Here is a 20,513-nt window from a genome sequence, read left to right as displayed (position 1 = left end):
GACAGTTGCACAAAAGAAACCTGCTGACAGTTTAAAAATAAGCTTCTTTACAGTTTGCAGCTCGTTTTGAGCCCCACTATTTACGTGAGATTCGCCTTCCACTTGGCACGTGTTAATTAGGGTAGCATGATGGCAGCTTGCCCTTTTGGATATGTAATTCATTTTTACACGGGTGGGTGTTATCGAATAGTGCATCAACCCTGGGAAAAACCTAAAGTTTAATGTTTGAGTCTTCACTGTGTCTCCAGTTTTGACTTTTTCCCACTGAACCTCAGTCAGATGGTTGGAATTTGCCAACCAGTTGTTTATTACTCTTGAATGAAATTATTATCATTTTATAAAGAAGAAAGTGGGAATGCAGAAGTATGATTCTTTATCAGAGGGCTTGTGGCTTGTTTTTGAGTTCTGTGGGCCTGAGGAGAGTCCCGCTCTGGCTACCGGAGGCGCAGAGTCCTGCTCCTTGCTCCTAAGCTACCTGCACGGTGGCTTCCCTCATGTTAGAAATGCAGCCTGTGCTTCATAGAAGGTGATGAAGAGCCCTGTAAGGAGAAGGAGACTGCGTGTGTTCTCTTCAGCTGTTTTTGCGATGCCAAGCTTTTTGACAGTATTCTCAAAGTAAGCACGAAATTATCAGAAAGCAGACAAAACCAGCTGAGTGAAATACTATACGCCATCTGTTTCTGTTTCTTTAGGTAGAAATCACCAAACTTAGACCCTAAATTATTCTATCATTGATGTACAGAGGAGAGAGATGTTTTTCTTAGGTGATTACTATTTTCAGCAGATAGCCTTCTCCTGATACCAAAATAAGATTGGCTCTTCAAAGAGGAAGAAAAAAAGTCAAGTAGCCACATTTGTCACTTGTACAAAAATGCTTTGGGGGTCAAGCTTCGGGTTTTTGTTTGTTTACTTAAATACAAATTAGAGTTTTTTGTTAAGCTTACCCTAGAAACTTGAAACTTGAACCTAGAAGTTCATATTTTTTCTTTAAGTCTATCCAGCTGCACATTTAGCACTGAAGCTACAGATCAAAACAAAACTGTGAGCTTGAGGTCTGTTTTAGAGAATTTTTAGGTGAGAACTTTCCCTGTTGGTACTACCACTGAAGTTAGTCTAGATCACGAGCATTTTGTAAGTTCTCCACCTTAAATCGGTAAACTTATTGTTGTTAGTCACTAAAGTTGTGTCTGACTCTTTGCGACCCCATGGACTGCAGCATGCCAGGCTTCCTTGTCTTCAGTATTTCCTGGAGTTTGCGCAAACTCATATCCATTGAGTTGATGATGCCATCTTACCATATCATCCTCTGTTGCCTCCTCCTCCTCTTGCCTTCAATCTTTCCCAGCATCAGGGTCTTTTCCAGTCAGTCAGCTCTTCACATCAGGGGGCCAAAGTATTGCAGCTTCTGCATCAGCCCTTCTAGTGAATATTCAGGGTTGATTTCCTTTAGCATTGATTGGTTTGCTCTCTTTGCTGTCCAGTGACACTTGTTCAAACTTCTTGAACAAGTGTAATATCCTTTCCCATCCCACAATGAGGATGATACTGTAAATTTTTTATGAAATTTTTATGATGGAGGAGAAAGTGAATCAGAGTGCTCACATTTACTTTCAGAGTGTCTGGGGAAAGAGAAAATACATATGTTTGGTTCTTTCCAGTTTGGCAGATAACTGGCATATGAAGTCATAATGCCATTATTGCTTTTGAATGGTAGCCGTTAGCTGTTTTTTAGTAATCTTGTGGCTTTACTCCAAAAAAAAAAAGAGTGACGATACAGTAGTTGCCCTTTGTCTCATAATTCTGTGAAACACCTGAGTGAAGAGAAGGGACACTGCTTGTCTTAAATGCTATTATTTTTAAAAAAATTGTTTTTCTTTTGATTATTAAAGAAGTAACTGGCTTCATTTGGGTGGCTGTGATTTGTTTTGCTAACTCTTTAGGTTGTTAGTTGTGAGCTAAATTATGGTTAAAAGTGGCTGGAAAGCATTGACTAGATTCCCTCGATTGAAATAAGCATATATTTTCTCTTTGTTGATAAGAGGGACACATACATATGGGCATTGAATACATTTTATTTGAAGATAATGAAATAGAAAGGGGCTCGGCCCTTTGCCTCTGGGCTAGAGTTCCTGGTTAACTTTTGGTGGGTGTTGATGCCTGTCCTCCAGCACACCACTTCCTTAATTTCTATGTATCGATTTGTACTGCCCTGAGAAAAGAGAACAAGTTAAAACAGCTTTTTGGAGCCCTTAAGTAAGGCTTCAGTGTATCTGCCTTTGTTAATTTCCCTCTTAAAAAAAGCTTACTTTTTTTTGAGGCGGGCCAGGGAGGGCACTGGGACATAGGGAATGAAGGAAACTGCTCTATTTCTGCAGTTTCAGGTCTTACATGGCTGCTGCTGCTAAGTCGCTTCAGTCGTGTCCAACTCTGTGCGACCCCATAGACGGCAGCCCACCAGGCTCCCCCGTCCTGCATGGCTGAAAGGAACCTAAATTTCACCCCCATTGAAGGGCAGCCTTGAGGTAGCCCCAGGGGTTCTCCACTGGGGCCCTGAATCCTCTGCCCTAGAATACACGGAATGCTGAGCTTATCTGAAGTTGCATCTGCCTTCTAGTGGCTTTTTTGTACTTCTACTTCAGTTAGGAATTGAGACTGTTTTGAGCTCTCAAACCTGGGCTCATTGCATTCTCGAGCTGGATCCTTGTTTTCTAGAGACAGACCTTTGACTCTTGAAAAATAGCAGCAGTAGATCATCTCATGATCTCTGTCTGGCAGGAACCTCCTTTCCAGGTTCCTAAACTGCTTTAAAACTCGGTCTTGGTGGCGTTAAAACTCGTTCAGTGCTGGTGGCCCTGGTCCACGCTTAAACAGCGTCTCCATGAGCCACATTCTGGGGTAAGTGGCCTTGAGAGTCGGGGGAAAAATAGATGTACTTTGTCCCTTCAGGAACTCTAAAATAAGAGACATGAGGTAAATATGTGAAACTGTGCCAGTGTGTAAAATAAGAGGGTCTTCAGAACAGGAAGAGACTTCCTTATTTTACAGGTGAGGAAATGGTAGCCGTGGAGGTTAACGTGTCACAGCGGTTAGTGCTGATCTGGTATTTGAGATAATGCTGAAGTTGGGCCACACACTCTTAACTGCCAGTGCAACCTAGAGGGAAAGAGATTGGTAAGAGCTCGAGTCGGAGAGAGCTGCGTGCAGGAGGCGTGACTTGCGCTGGTCCTTGTGTTGAGCAGGGGGGAGGGGGGGCGGGACTGGTCTTGTTTTGTTGTGTTTGAGACAGGAATGTTAGAATAAGGTGATAGTCTGTGACAGAATGGAAAATAAGGTAGAATTGGAGCCAAGCAAGGAAAACTCAGTAAGAATTTGATCTTGTCCTTAGGCCTCTGAAGGTTATTAGCTGATGATGAAAGTATCCTCTGTGTAAATCTAATGATTTCTAGGAGGGGAGCCTGGAGTCCCAGCCTCCCTGGTCACAGTTATCAGGCTGTGAGATATGGGCCTGCACAGGTATTGGAGACTAGGAGTGAAGGACAGGGGTGCTTTGAGTTAAAGGAAATATAATGGGATTTCTGCCTGTGACGGGTGGTGATGGGGGCATTTGAATACATTTCCTGTGTAACTGAGAAAAGAATGTCCATTGAGTATGCTCCTGAGAACCAGGAACATGAACTAGGGTTTGATTAGTTACAGTTTTCACAACAGCTCGTAAGTCCTGAATTTCAGTGCACGTCTCATTTCAGGTGTTTGAACATCATACCTAAAAAATAAGATAGGGTAGGTTTTTTTTCTTCAGTGTTTCAAAATGAGCGTATTGATATAGTTTTTGAAGTATTTCTTTGCCTATTGATAAGAATTGTTACCAGTCTTGTTAACTAAACTGAAAATGTTGCGTTTAACCCTCAAGAATGAGGGCAGTTTGTGTTCTTACAACAGTTTGCCTTTCGTTGTATGTATTTCGCCCTCTGCCATCTGAATGAACTATTTCTAAGTAGGTGCTAAGGATGAACTTTCAGTTCCTATGCAGTGTTCCTTTTTGAGGGGACTGGGGCCCGGGGAGGTGGGGGAACTGGCTGAAGACCAGTCATCGCTGTTTGGAGAAAGAAGTGTCTAAGGAAACGCACTGTTGCTTTGGGGTCTTCAGTTTTGACCGCATGAGCCATTATAGTTAAGTCATCATTGAATGGCTACTGTTGATGGGGCATTTAATATGTGCCTCAAAGTTACACGTGATTTCTGATGTGGGGCATCGAAAGGTTGGCATTATTAGTGCCATCTCATGGGTGCAGAAGTTAACTAATGGGCTCAGGTAAGAGGCAGAGCTGGGGATTGATCTTCAGCTGGCTACAGTACTTCCCCTGCAGTGCATTAATGCCCCTGTTAACCATCAGGTGTGAGTAAACCAGAAATGGAAACTTCTCGGCAGTCCTGAATTGCTCACTGCGAGGCACGGACAGCCGTCTCTTGGCACTGTCTGTGCGTAGTGACATATTGGACATCCTACCTAAAGTAAGCTGAGGGTAATAATAAAGGAAATGAGGTGGGGAAACGGGCATTTCACCTGTCCGGTGAGAAAAGCTGATGAACATGGGCCCACCCTCTCTTGGCGAGGGTGTGAGGATATGGGTTTGTCGCCTCCCGCCAGTAGAGGTTTGTGCGAACACAGTTGGTTTTTCTGAACAGTGGCTTGGTGATACAGGTTAGACCATAAAATGACCTAGCAATTCTACTTTTAAGAATTCAGTTTTAAGAAAATTCACACACATATTTTTTAAAATTGTAGATATAAGGATATTTATTTCAGTGAATCTGTATACCACCTAGAAAAGAAATTTCTGCAGTTAAATTATGAAATAGGATCATTTTTAAGATGCACTTCAGAGATACTAAAAGATGTAAACAAAGGCATCTTCGAATCCATAGAATTACCTATTGGGGAAAAAACCTTACAAGAACTGATTATGGTGCCTGTTAAGTGGGCTTCCCAGGTGGCTCAGTGGTAAAGAATCTGCCTGCTCTGTGGAAGTGTGTGTTTGATCCCCTGGGGGAGGAAATGGCAGGCCACTCCTGTATTCTTGCCTGGAAAATCCCATAGACCAACGAGCCTGTTGGGTTACAGCCCATGGAGTTGCAGAGATTGACACAACTGAGCAACTGGAAAAGAGCAGTGCCTTTTCTGAGGAAAATGTTGGTCTTTTTGGCAGGTATGTCCTCTTTCCTACCTCCTGGTGGGTGTGGAATGAGAGACACCTGCGGTGGTAACCTGCTCCAGGCCTGACTCCCCTTCAGACCCCGACTCTGCCGCTGGCAGGTCCCGCCATGGGCTCTTGGGAAGCTCTCCTTTGGTTCTACCGTCCTCGGAATGGGAACAGTGGCATATGCCTTCCTAGAGTCACAGTGAGGATTCAAGACCTAAGACATTAGTGTGCTTAAGGCAGTGACTTGCATTAAGCAGATAGTTGTGCTCCCTGCCATTAATTGTATTAATGTTTCTCAGACACAAGAGGCAAGAGGGTGTCTTCCAGCCACTGGCTCAGGTAACTTAAGTCACCTGACTTGATGCACATAACTGGCCAGGTGCTTGTCCTAAAATTACCTCAGACTCGGAACTGTGTCCCCTGGTCCCAGAACTGAGCTGAAAGCATGATATTGGTGGAGGGTGTGTGAAAGACAGTAGCTCCTTTGTTCTTCTCTCTTAGGGTTAAACCGGAAAGCAGAGAGGTGGGTATTTAGCCCAGCGTCCTGTTGGGGACCCCACTGTTGTATATTTCTTGGGCTGAGTGGAGCTTTGGGATTATGCTTCTGGCTAGTATTAGAAATGATAGATGAAACAGTCTTGGGAAAAACTCCTTATATTTTATATAAGGTGTCCTTCATTATTAGGCCTTCCCTGGTGGCTCAAATGGTAAAGAATCTCCCTTGCAATGCAGGAGACGTGGGTTCGATCCCTGGGTTGGGAAGATCCCCTGGAGAAGGGAATGGCTACCCATTCCAGTATTCTTGCTTGGAGAATCCCATGGACAGAGGAGCCTGGAGTCTTTGGTTATTATAGGTGTCCCCAGGCAGGACTTGTGGGAGAATGTTCTCTATGGTCTCAGTATCTAGGAGAGGTATATTTTCCCCTCAGACAGCGTTTTGAAATCTTAAGGATGCTATAAACAATGCCTTGGTATGTTTCCTTCTTTATCATGTAGGAAAGCTTAGAGCCTGCTTTGGTCTCATTTCTAGCAGTAGCTCTTACATTTTCTGTCCTAATGCTTTTATTGAAACAGGTAATAATTATTACTGGTTAAATAGTGTTTTTTTCATGCTAACAATGGCTTTGATTTTTAACTAGTTTGTTTTTTCTTTAACAGTGGAGCTTTAAAATGTACATTTAGCAAAATGGCAAAGACTTTTGTAATACTTTGCTTTTGAAAACTACAGAAAGCATCAGTTTTTTTAAAGTGAGAGGAAATGTATTTTGGACCTTGAAACTGTAAACTTCACAGAGAACAAGAGAGCAGCGTGTTTTCAGTCAGAATATTGATCATTGCGTGTCTTCTTCGTGTCATTATTTCATAGGTCTTTTACTTTCCTGGACGAATGTGTATGGTTTGAAATGGATTGCTAGAGGAAAAAGAATATATTTTCATTTTATTATCAGTTTTTCCATTTTTCTTAACATTTAAAATTATTTTAACAAATATTAATAGAAAAAAATAGGAAATTCAAAGGCCTACATAAACTCCTCCCTGCAGCATTTTTACTGTTACAGATCTCTTCTAGGCTTTATCATTGTACAAACATTTTTATAGTGCTATAATTATAGTAGACTTAAAATACAACATATGTTACCATTTTCATCTTTGTTTTACGAATTATTTTTAATGGTTTAGTATTTTTAGATACTTGTAAAGTTAATATTCTATAATGGACTTAGATATTTTCCTATTGCTGGATTCTTGTTTCTATTAAAAATTTAGTGCGTAATCTCAGAGGAGGTTTTTGATTATGTCTGATGCTCTGTTGTCCTAAAGGACTGAACAGATTACCTACTTGAGATCATGTTAAATGAGAATGGCCCGTAATCTTAGAATACACAGTAATAGGGCAGCTAGTGTTGGCTTCATCGTCTGTCCTCCTTTAACAGTAGAACATTATTTCACAGTTGGACAGTGTTTTATAAGACTGGAACCAGATCGTGAAGTGACTGAATCCTTCTTCAGCATCTAAGACACCTCACAGCAGCATACGGTTTTTCTGAAGCATCTTTTATTTCACAGTGTTCTTTCAGGTGATTAATTTGCCTTTTTATAGCTGTGTCAAGTAAACAAGTAATTTTGATAGCTGAGAAATTTGATGTGTATTCATAGATGTAGTTTTAATTCAGTTTTACTTCTCTGGCTAAGTGAATCCCTTCTAGAGGGAGATCGTCCGTCCTCACTCATGTTTGGAAAAAGATGGGAAGACAGACAAACCAGGCTTTGTTGAGTTGATGCTGCAAATGTTTAGCTTTAGAGCCAGGAGGCTTTGCTGAGAGCTTTGGAGAAAAAAGTAGAGAGACTTATTGAAACATCCTCACGCTCTTACACGTACTGCAATACAAAGGAAAAGAAAACTGTCATGTTTTCTCTGATTGTTGGGATGACTGAGAACTGTTGCTTTCTATAGCATGCTTTTCTATAATGGATATTTTTATAGGCATATATTAGTTTCATAATCAGAAAAACCGTAAAAAAAACACAAAAACACTACAGTAGTCTTCCAGATGTCAGTGTATAAGTCAACAAACGTTTTAGAGTCTCTTTTGCTTTCTTCAAAGGACAAAGAAATCACAATGTACAGCTTCATAGACAAAATTTGTTTCAGTTCTTTTTGGTGCAGGCATGCAAGGATCTCCACATTATCTAGGTCTACTCCATAGAATGACTAGATGTAAAATAGAGAATGTACAGCAATAAGCTAAAAGCCTGCTCTGCCCTTTTCCTTATGAAAAACTAAGATTGGCCCTGAAACTGGTATTGCTGCCCAGATTTCTAGTTAAATCTCGCTTATCTTTTCCCTGCACCTGATACAAAACTAATGTAATGTGCTTTCTTACTTATGTAATTTTGATTTCAGTCTGTCTCCAAACTGGACTGAGATTAGTAATGCAGCCAAATTGTAGTTTTTCAGAGGTTTAATTATCCATGTCTCCTTCCTTGTCTGCTGTCTACATTGAGCTTTAATCAAGTTTACGTTTTATTTATCAACATCTATAAAAATGTTTAGCTTTGAAAAGTAAAATTAAGAGAAAAAATAAGGATTTGCAGTTATTCAGTTCAGTTCAGTTCAGTCGCTCAGTCGTGTCCGACTCTTTGCGACCCCATGAATCGCAGCACGCCAGGCCTCCCTGTTCATCACCATCTCCCGGAGTTCACTCGGGCTCACATCCATCGAGTCCATGATGCCATCCAGCCATCTCATCCTCTGTCGTCCCCTTTTCCTCCTGCCCCCAATCCCTCCCAGCATCAGAGTCTTTTCCAGTGAGTCAGCTCTTCGCATGAGGTGGCCAAAGTACTGGAGTTTCAGCTTTAGCATCATTCCAAAGAAATCCCAGAGCTGATCTCCTTCAGAATGGACTGGTTGGATCTCCTTGCAGTCCAAGGGACTCTCAAGAGTCTTCTCCAACACCACAGTTCAAAAGCATCAATTCTTTGGCGCTCAGCCTTCTTCACAGTCCAACTCTCACATCCATACATGACCACAGGAAAAACCATAGCCTTAACTAGACGGACCTTAGTCGGCAAAGTAATGTCTCTGCTTTTGAATATGCTATCTAACTTTCCTATATAACTTTCCTTCCGTGGGTTTTAATTATCTGTAGTGCACTCAAAAAAATTAGTTGTCTGTATTTCATGATTTTTAAATGTTTATCAAAGTAGTTTAATAGAAAAGTATAAAGGAACATAATCACTCCTGTCAGCCAGATAACTTTTTGAAATTAAATAAACAGATGTTGTACTTGTTAGCAGATGTAAAAGGCAGGCATTCTTCCCATAGAAAATAACTGTTCTGCTTTTCTGTAACCTTCAGGAAAAAAAAAGCATTTAGCGAATATAGCCATAGGTGCTTTCACTATACTTTCTGGGTATGATGAGAAGCACAGTGAAGCCATATGCAAAATTGTAATAATGAAAGAAAGCAGATACTTCGTCTTTGGAAGGAAGCATGGGGTTTCTGTTTAAATGTACTGAACCTCTTTAGAAAAAAGCAGTAGCTCGAAAGATTTCTTTGCCAGCCTATCAGAGAAGATAATAATGATTAAGACTTTCTCAGAGTCACATGTTTTAGCTGAGTCAGAGTAGATCTTGAACCTGAAATTGGTGTTAAGTTTCCCAGAAGCTGTGCTAACATTAACATTGTTTGCATCTGATATCCAAATGAATCTGTGGCTAATGGCCTCACTTAGTGCTAGAAGTGGAAACTTGTAGCCCTGCAAGTCTTTTCCTGGAGACCAATAAAGTCTCCAATACTTCGGCCACCTGCTGCGAAGAGCTGACTCACTGGAAAAGACCCTGATGCTGGGAAAGATTGAGAGCAGGAGGAGAGGAGAAGGGGACGACAGAGGATGAGATGATGGTTGGATGCTGTCACTGACTCAGTGGACATGGATTTGAGCAAACTCTGGGAAATAGTGAAGGACAGGGAAACCTGCCGTGCTCCAGTCCATGGCGTCACACAGAGTCAGACACGACTGAGCCACTGAACAACAAATGTAGGTTGCTGACTGAGAAGGAACTAGCGTTTGACTCGGAAAGTCATTCTCTTTGTGTTCAGGTGCCCTCTGTCTGCCTTCTTGGAGCAGCTGATGTACATACACATACCTGAACAGTTGTTGCCCTTAAAAACTATAGAGGTTATTTTCAAATGTAGCTATTAGTGTGTTGGTATTGTGTGTCAAAAGTGTAAGCTTTCTGCATGTTCTTTCTCTCACTCTTCTCCTTTCTTATCAGATATTAAAGGTCTCGCAAAAGAAGCAGACTTCTCATTTGCATATCCTCCGATAACCTGATGAAAAATGATTGATTACCTGCTTTAGGAGGGGGTTGACTTTTATAAATAAAAGAATAGCAACCTCAATTTGAAGTGAACTATGGGACACTTTTTCCTTTAATGTAAATGTTTATAAATACTTAAGAGTATAGCCTTAAATTTCCCTCTAAATGCTGCTGTAGTTACTCCCCATAAATCTGGGTGTGCAGTGGTTTTTGTTTTTATTAATCTCAAAATATTTTCCAATTTGTTGTTTTTTTTCTTTGACCTATTGGTTATTTAGGAGTGTGTTGTTTAATTTCCACATGTTTGTGAATTTCCCAGAATTCCTTTTGCTGCTGATTTCTATTTTAATTCCATTAGGCTTATAGAGCATGCTGATTAAAGTTCTTCTACATTTACTGAGGCTTGTTTTATGGCCTGGTATGTGGTCTGTCCTGGAGAATGTTCTGCTGTGTGCCTGAGGTGAATGTATATTCTGCTGTTGGTTTGAGTGTTCTCTGGATGTCTCTTAGGTCTAATCGGTTTTTTTTTCCTTGAGTATGTGTCATGATAGTTGTAGAATTTTGATGAATTCTTAACACATTATTGACTGGTGGGTTTTTGCAGAAACTAACAACTCTGGCATTAATACGTCTCTTGCCAACAGTACATTAAGACTGCTTACCCCAGTGTCCTGGTGAATTACATGAACAAACTTGAGTTTTTCCTAGGCTAAGGGTACAGTGCTTAGTGCAGAGGGTTTGAGATATAGGTGTATTTAATAATTCAGTTTTGAGAGCTATGCTAGAGGTATGCACAGTGTTCTGAATGAAAACAGACTTGGTAAGACAGGTGTATTGAAAAGTTTTCTGAGCTAATTTAGAAACACTCATAACTGCTCCGTCCATCCAGATATGTCTGACGTACTGAGGCCTTTGTTTCTAACATTAGCAGAGCTTACTGTCAAACTCTGAAGAGTTGTTGGAGTTGTCCTAGAACATGTAAACTTGAAAGGTTAATTGCCGTTCAGTGTATTTGACAGTTATAAACGTAGACATTCTGATAACAACATGGCCCGTGCAGAGAGCTGCCAGGTAATTATGACACTTCATGTTTTGTAACCATCAATGTCAATTTTATGTCCATGACACCACCACCCCACTTTTTAAGGAAATATTTATGGAAATAGGTTTCTATTACACAATTGAATGTAGAACATGCTGAGTAATGTTTTTAAGGGGGATTACTTTAAAGTAGAACTTTCCAGCTATTTAAAATAGCGTGAACTTCACACTAGTATTTTGGTAACTCAGAAATGGAAAGGATTAAACATTTTATTTTCTCCAACACCATATGAATGTGAATTATATTTAACAAGTTTATAGTCCAGCATGATATACACCTGAAATCTGCTATCTAGATGTTAGTTTCTAAAGTTTAAAAAATCTGTGGTCAGAGAAGTGGAAAATTGAATACCTTTTCATGAAGCCTTTGAAAGAAAATTGCTCAAGTAAATAAAGAACTTCAAGGTTCCTCTTCATAGACTTGAAAACATTTACTGAGCTAAGCATGTACTCAGTTGTTTATCAGATATAAGAATGGGAGCCCCAAAGTTCAGTGTTCTCTTTACAGGAAGGGTAGAATGAAATGTCAGTGCTACTTGCGCTCTTGGCCAGGGTCCCTCGACAGGATTCTCTCATTAAGATAAAACTAAAACTGCTACAGCGTCTTTACTGAGCATAGTTTCCCGGGTTTTGTTTTTGTGTTTCACTTTTTTGTATTGGAATATAGTTAACTGCTGGGGAGAATTAAGGGCAGAAGGAGAAGAGGCGTCAGAGGATGAGATGGCTGTATGGCATCACCGATGCAGTGGACATGAATGAACTCGGGCAAAGTTCAGGAGATGGTGAGGGACAGGGAGGCCTCATGTGCTGCAGTCATGGGGTCGTAGAGAGTTGGACACGACTGGGCGACTGAACAGCACAGTTGATCAACAATGTTGTGGTAGTTTCAAGTGCACAGCAGTTATACATGTGTCCTTTTAAAACTTTTCCCATTTAAGTTGTTACTTAATACTGAGCAGAGTTCCCTTTATGAACCTAGGGGTTTTTTTTAACATAGATTTTTTTTTAAGCAAGTTTATTTTAGAACATTTTAGATTTACCAAAAAACTTGGAAAGAGAGCACGGAAAGATCCCCTATATCTCACACCCAGTTTCTCACTAACGTCTTACATTGGTGTAGTACATTTGTTAACCTCTAGTGAACCAATACTGAGCCACCATTTTAAGCATTTTTATGCCTGCACTGGGCCTTTATTGCTGCGCATGGGTGTCTGTAGCTGTGGCAAGCAGGCCTTCCTGGTAGGGGCTTCTTTTGTTTCGGACCACAGGCTCTAGGCACCTGGACTTCAGTCGCTGTGGCGCGCGGGCTCAGCAGTTGCAGCCCCGCAGCCTGTGACATCTTCCTGGGCCAGGGCGCAGACCTGTGTCCCCTGCACTGGCAAGCAGTCTTTACCACTGGGTCACCAGGGGCGTTCAGGATGTGTTGTTAACTGAGGTCCATGCATTACTCAGGCTTCCTTCATGTTTCCTAGCGTCCTTTTTCCTGTTCCAGGATTCCATCCAGGATGCTGCATTGTTGAGTTGTGTCTCCTTAGGCTTGTCTTGGCTGTGTTGGCCGAACATAGATTAAAACACAAACACTCAAAGTTTAATATGTCCTTTTGATTTTTTGATAGTCTGTACTTAAGAATTGTTTCCTAAAAGCTCATAAATTGGTGTTTTTGTGGAAGATGTTATTGCTCATGTAACGCTTATTGACATTTTTAAGGTTGGACCATTTAAGTATTTGGCTTCCGTGCGAACTGATGATGCTGGATATTGACCACATTCTTCCACACTATAGCCAATAGCCTTATATGACTGTTGAAATTAGGTAAAGTATTTACTTCTTCACTTGCACTGGCTGTGTTTCAAGATCCTACTAGCTGTGTCTGGCTAATGGCTGCTATATTGGACAGTGCAGCTATAGGACATTTATGTCATTGTAAGAAGCTTCTTTGGACAGCCCTGCTGTAGAATGTCACCACCAAATATCGGTGTTTTTGTGTTCACAGTATTTTGGGTGTCAGTTGGAAATGCCGGGAATCATATCTTTCCTCTCGGTGCAAACCATTGCTGGTGACCCTGGTCTTTGGAGATGGGGCCCTTGGGCAGAATCAGGCCGGGGGAGGGAAAGTAGGAGGCTGCTGTGCACCGACAGTGGAACTGGGGCAGGATTTCTCTTTTCACGAGTTCTTCCCTGGTGGCACTACTCCCTTTGCTTGTGGCCCTTTGACTTCCCAGACCCTTTTCTCCATAGCGCTGAGCCTTTTCTACCGCCAGCCATGCAGACAGAGCCAGATACTAGGGACCTGTAGTAACCCGTGGAGTCTGAAGCGTGCTCGTCGAATGGCTCCACTGGGGTGACACACAGTGTGTTGTGGAGTCCAGTGCTGCCTCTTCTAATTTGAGTTCCTTGTGTCATTGGACGTGTAATGTGGTCTTGAGCTGAATGTGCAGACCGCAGCATCTGAGGCCCATCCAGAGCGCAGAGGCAGCGTTTCTCTGAATTCAGCAAAACCATAATTATTGTGTTTTCTTTTCAGAACTCTGTTTTACATAAATATCTTGGGCAAAGTCTTACTCTTACTGTAGTCATTTTGTTTCTTTGTGTTAAATTACATTGACATTTTGCAGAATTAAATATCCTTTCCCTAAAAGCTCTACAGTGTTTCATTAGTGAACATAACTTGCCAGAAATGTCAAATAATGGGATGATGAACCATTGTAATTATGTTTAAACAGTATTTGGTCAGTTTTCAAAAACGAGGTGCATCGTTTCCCTGAACACTGAGCTATTTAACACTTTGTGGTCTTCAGACCTGCCATTCCTTTTGTCCAGTATAACCTTGGTCACCTCCCATCCTTCTCTCTTGACTTACAGCAAGCCCGCCTGAGTTCCAGAAGTCTTTCTAGACGGTTTTCTTTCCCTCAGGTGCCTCAGAAGAGGTGCCACTGTGTGTTGGCCCTTGGCGTATTGATTCCCTGGGTCTCGGGTTCCTGTGTGTCCGTGTCTTGCAGAGCGCCCCGCAACATGGTCGTTTTGTTTGTTGGAACAGAAGAAGCATTGAAACCCACACCAGGTCCATCCCTCTCAGTGTAAATTGAGTCCATAGTTGGATGTTGTCTTTATTACCCAGTATTGCCCTGTCGGAGGTCAGACTGGGTTCTTATGTTGCCTCAGCTGTTTTTGCATTTATTTAGGTGACATAAACCAGAAATAGGAACTCTGGAATTTCTGCTGTAATTTTTTATTCCCTTATTTTGCCACCACCTGAGTTATGCTTCTTAGCTACTTTTCCTTTGTGTCTCTCTGAGGTGTGATTACACTTTACTCTGCATGTGATCTAAAGACTGTTTAGCCAGTTTTACTTTTGTTACTGTCCAAAAAACATTCCCGATTTCCACCAATTTTTGTTTTTGGACATTTATTCCATCTATAGTCACGATGGCATTTTATTTCAGCAGATGGTTCATAAGATGTTGCTATATAGAAGGAGATTGCACACATTTAGCTTTCTCTGTTGAATTCTTTTTTTCTTTAAGTGTATAAGAAAAACAAGGAAAAAAATTTTACAGGACTGGTTCAGAGTAACCCTGATGATTTGTTCTAATTTACATAGTTTTATGTAAATTTACATAGTTTATACAATTCCCAGCCTCAGGGTCCATCGAGAACCGCTCTGCAGGGGCTGGACTGCAGGAAAAGGAGGCTGGTCTTATCTCATGTTCTCTTGAGTTTACTTTGCTGCTAAAAGTGAGGTGGGTTGGGGGAAGAATTTCTTCTTGTTTGTCAAGCTTTGCCAGAACACTTCACTTACGAACAACTGTGTGCACTCTTATTGGTGTTCTGTGTTTCCAGGGACGCTTTCTGACCCATTAGCAACACACCCAGGACTGGCAGTGTGCTGCATGGTGCCAAGCATCGCTGAAGCCAGCCTAGGACGGGAATGAGCAAGTGGGGCAGGTGCTCTTAGAAGCCTTCAGGAGAGGGGGATGCAGGCGGACCTGACAGGCTGACGACAGTTTGTGGAGAGACTTAACATTTTGGTTCTTCTAGGCCCTGAGTAGTTGGTTTCAGTCAACAAGACACTAATGTCTCTTTTTAAATTTGCTCATGAATGTTCTCTTGGAATGTGTGTATTCTGGTGATAAACCCAGAGCTTGAATGTTGTTAGGATATAAAAAAATAAAATAATGAATTCACATCTCTAGTAGGGCCTGGCTTTAGCTTTGACTCCGTTAAGTCAATCTAAGTCTCAGTTTTAAGGATTCATTAGTTTTAAGTTTTTGCGTCTCTTCATTGATGAGATTGTGGTTCATATTTTGAGGAAATAATGCTGTCCTTAAAGGAGTACATACGCTTTGAGTCGTTATTCTAGTGGTGGGTATATACGTGGGGTGGAAATGGGGGCAGTCAGTAAGTTCTTAAACACCTTCACTGTCTTAACCGGTGCCATCTTTAGACAGGCTGGTTGGCTGGAGTCAGTCAGCGTCTGGCCAGCCCAGTCCGAATCAGCCCACAGTCCTCATCTCAGGAGTCTTATTTTGTGACTCTAGGCTGAGCTCAGAAGAAGCAGAGAATAAATTGGAGTTTTTCTCTATCAGGTCTGTCAGCATCTTTCAACTAAAGTAAAGCTGCATGTGGTTGTTTATGTCTTCTTAAATTTCTCTTTTGGTTCTGGCCTTATAATGTAAAGAAACGTTCAGTTTTGCTAGAACTTTAGGCTGCTCCTCCTTTGGTCCAGCTTCAAATCATTTAAATAAGATAGTTTTCATACGTCCCATTTTGAATTGAGGCGCATCTAGTGACACATTGACATTAAATGTAGAAAATTCGCACGTAATACATTTCTCAGATTCTCTTTTTATAGACTACATTTAGGTTGGTCTGCAAGCTTTTGAGTGTGTGTGCCAGGGAGACAGTTTCAGTATACTGGGGACTTAGAGTTGACTGGTGAGGCTCTCTGTATACATCCCTGTGAAGCAGGTTGTAAAGAAGACTGTTCTACTGAGTATGTCTTCTGATTAAACATTGTTTTAGAGGACTTATAGCAAGAGAGAATCAGGTGTAGTGATTGTGTACTATAAGTCAGTTTGGACTCAAGGTACTGGGAAATGGTAGCTACTGTCTGAGTAATCAGGCCTTCCCGGTGGGAGGAACCAAGAGAACAGAATGGACTTGAGCCTGGCAATACCTTACAGAAGGTGAAGCTTTCATATGAGCCCAGAAATTTAGCTCTTACTGAGCTCATGCAGTCTTGAGAGCCAGGCAGGCTCTGTACCAAGTACTTTGCTCAATTCCTCTCAACAGTGAAAGAACTTTTTCAAGTTTGTTAACACACAGGATGAGTAAGTTGCATAAAATTGCACAGCTAATCGGTGAGAGAATAGATTTCTGAGCATAATTTGATCTGGTTCACATTTTGAACTAACCAGAAAGCGACATTCATGTGATGAAAGAGCAGTGTTTTCTAACAGGTCCTGGAGCAGTGAAATTACCCAGAGTTTTAGAAAGACTGTTTTGAGTAGTATGGGATTAAAGAGGAGAAAGAGTAGAAGCAAGATGGAGCACAGGGATGGAGGCCCGGCTGGAGCCAGGCCAGCTAGGTTCAGGCTTCAGCGGTACCTCGTTTGCCATAGTTGTGATGTTGGGCAAGTTTTTAAACTTCTTAGTGCCAAAATTTCCTGATTGGAAAAACAGGGATGATAATAGCACTTAGCTTATCAGATTGTTGTGAGGATTAAATTAATTGAAACATGTAAGCAGTTAAAACCGCAAGTATATTTTTTATGGGGGATGGGTGGCAAATGGAGGCTTGAGGGATCTTAGTTCCTCGACCAGGGATTGAACCCAGTCGGCAGTGTGAGCACATCATCCTAACCACTGGACCGTCAGGAAATTCCCAGAAAGTAGTTTTGTTGCATGCAAGCTCCTGAAATAAATTAGTGGAAATGGTGTGTGTGACAGTCGCTCAGTTGTGTTCGACTCTTTGCGACCCCATGGATCATACAGTCCATGGAATTCTCCAGGCCAGAATGCTGGAGTGGGGAGCCTTTCCCTTCTTCAAGGGATTTTCCCAACCTAGGATCTAACGCAGGTCTCCTGCATTGCAGGCGGATTCTTTCCAGCTGAGCCACAAGGGAAGTGCCCTAATGGAAATGGAGAAGAGTCCAAATCTAGAGGGCATTACAAGGGAAGATGCCCTATGACTGGGGAGGAGATGCGGTCCAGTGGGAGCATGCTGAGACTTTGAGGCTGGGGAGAGTGTTGGCGTCCTTAGCAGGATGGGAATGTTAGTGGTTATCTATTGGGGAAGATAAAGGTTGGATGTTAAACCATAGGAAGAGGTTCGGCTGTGAACATTAGCAGTGTCGAACTCATTCTCACGAGGGAACTTCTTTCTGCATCTTCCATAGCAAGAAGCAGCCTGAATGTTGAAGAACATGAGATGGACTGCTCTGGGCAGTTCCTATTAATATTGCACTAGCTCTCAAAACAGAGTAATAAATGGGAGCATAACCCTTTTTGGCAAATGCCTTATTCCATTGCTGTAGATTTTCTGAATTAATTACAGTTTTTTAAATTTTATTTGTAGCTAATGGTAAGAATTTGTTGTTTAGTTGCTCAGTCATACACATCTCTTTTGCGACCCCATGGACTACAGCCTTCCAGGTTCCTCTGTCCATGGGATTTCCCAGGCAGAAATCCCGGAGTGGGTTGCCGTCTCCTCCTGGGTCCTCCCGACCCGGGGAACAAACTCGTCGCCTGCAGCTCCTGCATTGCAGGCGGACTCTTTGCCGCTGAGCCAGCAGGGAAGCCTTACTGATTCAGAGAGATTCAAGTGAGAATTCTCGATTATAAGACCCTGAAGTACTGCCACGTTGTGTTAACTTTATATTTGTCACTTCCCCCATTATGCTACTGTGCTTATTACAGTACGCTTAGGAAGAGCTTTCTGACTAGGGTAAAATGATTACAGGTTCAACAGCTGATTCGTATAAACAGAAGGATGAAAACAAAGGCACTCCTCCCCAGGTCTGGTGGATAGGGACTGTTAACAGTGCTGTCAGTTGGCAAAGAGAAACTGTGTTTGACTCCATGTCACTAGAGTACTGTCTGCATGCCACTCCAGTACCTTGTCATACACTCAAAATGTGACTAAAAACAAGTTCTTCCATTTGTGCAGCCTGATACGTATCACAAGCTGTTTTTCCTGGAAATCTTCTGGGCTTATTGGTGATGTGTTTAGTTATGATTGAAGAACTATTTGTTGAATCTCTGCTACAGTGGTTCTTAAACCTAGTTGAAGGTCATAGCCCTTGAGGCTCTGTTAAAAGTATTTCCCCCCCTCCAAATGTATGTAAATAATCCATATTTAGAACGTCTGCCTTGTTTTGTGATAGAATATGTTAGGCAATAAGACAAATCAACATAAATGTAAAACAGTTCCTGCCCCCCAAGAATTTCATATTTGGTTGAGTAGAAATGACTCATTTAGAAACAGTCATGTTTAAATGTAATAACATAAGAGTGCCCAGGATTGTAGCATTATAGTAGGTGTTCAGTAAATGACTTAGTTATTGTAATGGTTGCTAATTATTGAAGGCATCGAGCATTCAGAGAAAGAAGTTGTTGGGGATTATAGCTAGGGAAGAAGAGAAGCCCTGATCCTAAGTGACTGATTTGGGGGGAAAAGAGAGAATGGCATTTCAGGTGAAAGGATTCACAGAGGGTTAGAGTATGAATGGAATATGAGTTTCAAAGACAGTGATTAATCTGGCAGTCTGTTTTGTAAATTAAAAATATATATGATGGTTAATGATCAGTACCCAAATCCAACCCAATCTGTTGCCCAGAAATAAGTTTATTTTATTATCTCTCCTAATTTTTTTTTTTCTGGACATTTAAAGATGGTACTGTATATGAAATTGCCTTTTTAAATCAGAAGACATCTCGTTAACATCACAGGGAAAGGGAAGTGTGCCCTTCTTCAGTTCAGTCGCTCAGTCGTGTCCAACTCCTTGCGACCCCATGAATCACAGCATGCCAGGCCTCCCTGTCCATCACCAACTTCCGGAGTTCACTCAGACTCACGTCCATTGAGTCCGTGATGCCATCCAGCCATCTCATCCTCTGTCGTCCCCTTTTCCTCCTGCCCCCAACCGCTCCCAGCATCAGAGTCTTCTCCAGTGAGTCAGCTCTTTGCATGAGGTGGCCAAAGTACTGGAGTTTCAGCTTTAGCATCATTCCTTCCAAAGAACACCCAGGGCCGATCTCCTTCAGAATGGACTGGTTGGATCTCCTTGCAGTCCAAGGGACTCTCAAGAGTCTTCTCCAAAACCACAGTTCAAAAGCATCAATTTTTCGGCACTCAGCTTTCTTCACAGTCCAACTCTCACATCCATACATGACCACAGGAAAAACCATGGCCTTGACTGGACGGACCTTTGTTGGCAAAGTAATGTCTCTGCTTTTCAATATGCTATCTAGGTTGGTCATAACTTTTCTTCCAAGGAGTAAGTGTCTTTTAATTTCATGGCTGCAATCACCATCTGCAGTGATTTTGGAGCCCCCCAAAATAAAGTCTTGACACTGTTTCCACTGTTTCCCCATCTATTTCCCTTGAAGTGATGGGACCGGATGCCATGATCTTCGTTTTCTGAATGTTGAGCTTTAAGCCAACTTTTTCACTCTCCTCTTTCACTTTCATCAAGAGGCTTTTTAGTTCCTCTTCACTTTCTGCCTTAAGGGTGGTGTCATCTGTATATCTGAGGTTATTGATATTTCTCCTGGCAATCTTGATTCCAGCTTGTGCTTCTTCCAGCCCAGAGTTTCTCATGATGTACTCTGTATAGACATTAAATAAGCAGGGTGACAATATACAGCCTTGACGGACTCCTTTTCCTATTTGGAACCAGTCTGTTGTTCCATGTCCAGTTCTAACTGTTGCTTCCTGACCTGCATATAGGTTTCTCCAGAGGCAGGTCAGGTGGTCTGGTATTCCCATCTCTTTCCGAATTTTCCACAGTTTATTGTGATCCACACAGCCCTTCTTGCCTCACAGCAAATGTTTTACAGTTTGGGTTGATTGGTCCAGGTTACAGGACTAAGCCAGTCACTGTCAGGTAGAGGAGATAGACTTGTTCTGGGGGATTTGGTTGAGGGGGCAGTCCCACCCAAGCTTCATGGCTGCTTCCTAGAGGCCCAGCAGAGGTTTAGGAGACCACCCATTGTCCACCCCACCCGTGCTATTATAAACTCTTAGTAAAGAACATTTGTAACAGCTGCAGAGTGTCTCCACGGCTGAGTGTGCTTGATTTAACCCTTTCACTGCTGCTGCTGCTGGACATTTTACAGTGTTTCCTCCCCCATCCCCTCACTATTTTAAATAAATTTAGTTGACC

The 20,513-nt window shown here is 41.9% G+C and overlaps 1 protein-coding gene and 1 long non-coding RNA gene across 2 annotated transcripts in view; both read left to right on the top strand.

Annotated features, from left to right (window-relative positions):
• GRB2 (growth factor receptor bound protein 2) overlaps positions 1 to 20,513 on the top strand; it is a 66,633-nt gene that overhangs the window by 9,437 nt on the left and 36,683 nt on the right. The window lies entirely within an intron of this gene.
• Positions 1,388 to 8,654, top strand: LOC120866790. Its single transcript, XR_005721739.1, has 3 exons — positions 1,388 to 1,480; positions 3,528 to 3,529; positions 8,633 to 8,654. It is a non-coding gene; the product is annotated as an uncharacterized LOC120866790 (long non-coding RNA).

Source organism: Oryx dammah, unplaced genomic scaffold (assembly GCF_014754425.2).
Source record: "Oryx dammah isolate SB20612 unplaced genomic scaffold, SCBI_Odam_1.1 HiC_scaffold_8, whole genome shotgun sequence".
Classification (NCBI taxonomy): Eukaryota; Metazoa; Chordata; class Mammalia; order Artiodactyla; family Bovidae; genus Oryx; species Oryx dammah.
The sequence above is the reverse complement of the archived record's forward strand: the minus strand, read 5'-3'. Positions and strand labels throughout refer to the sequence as shown.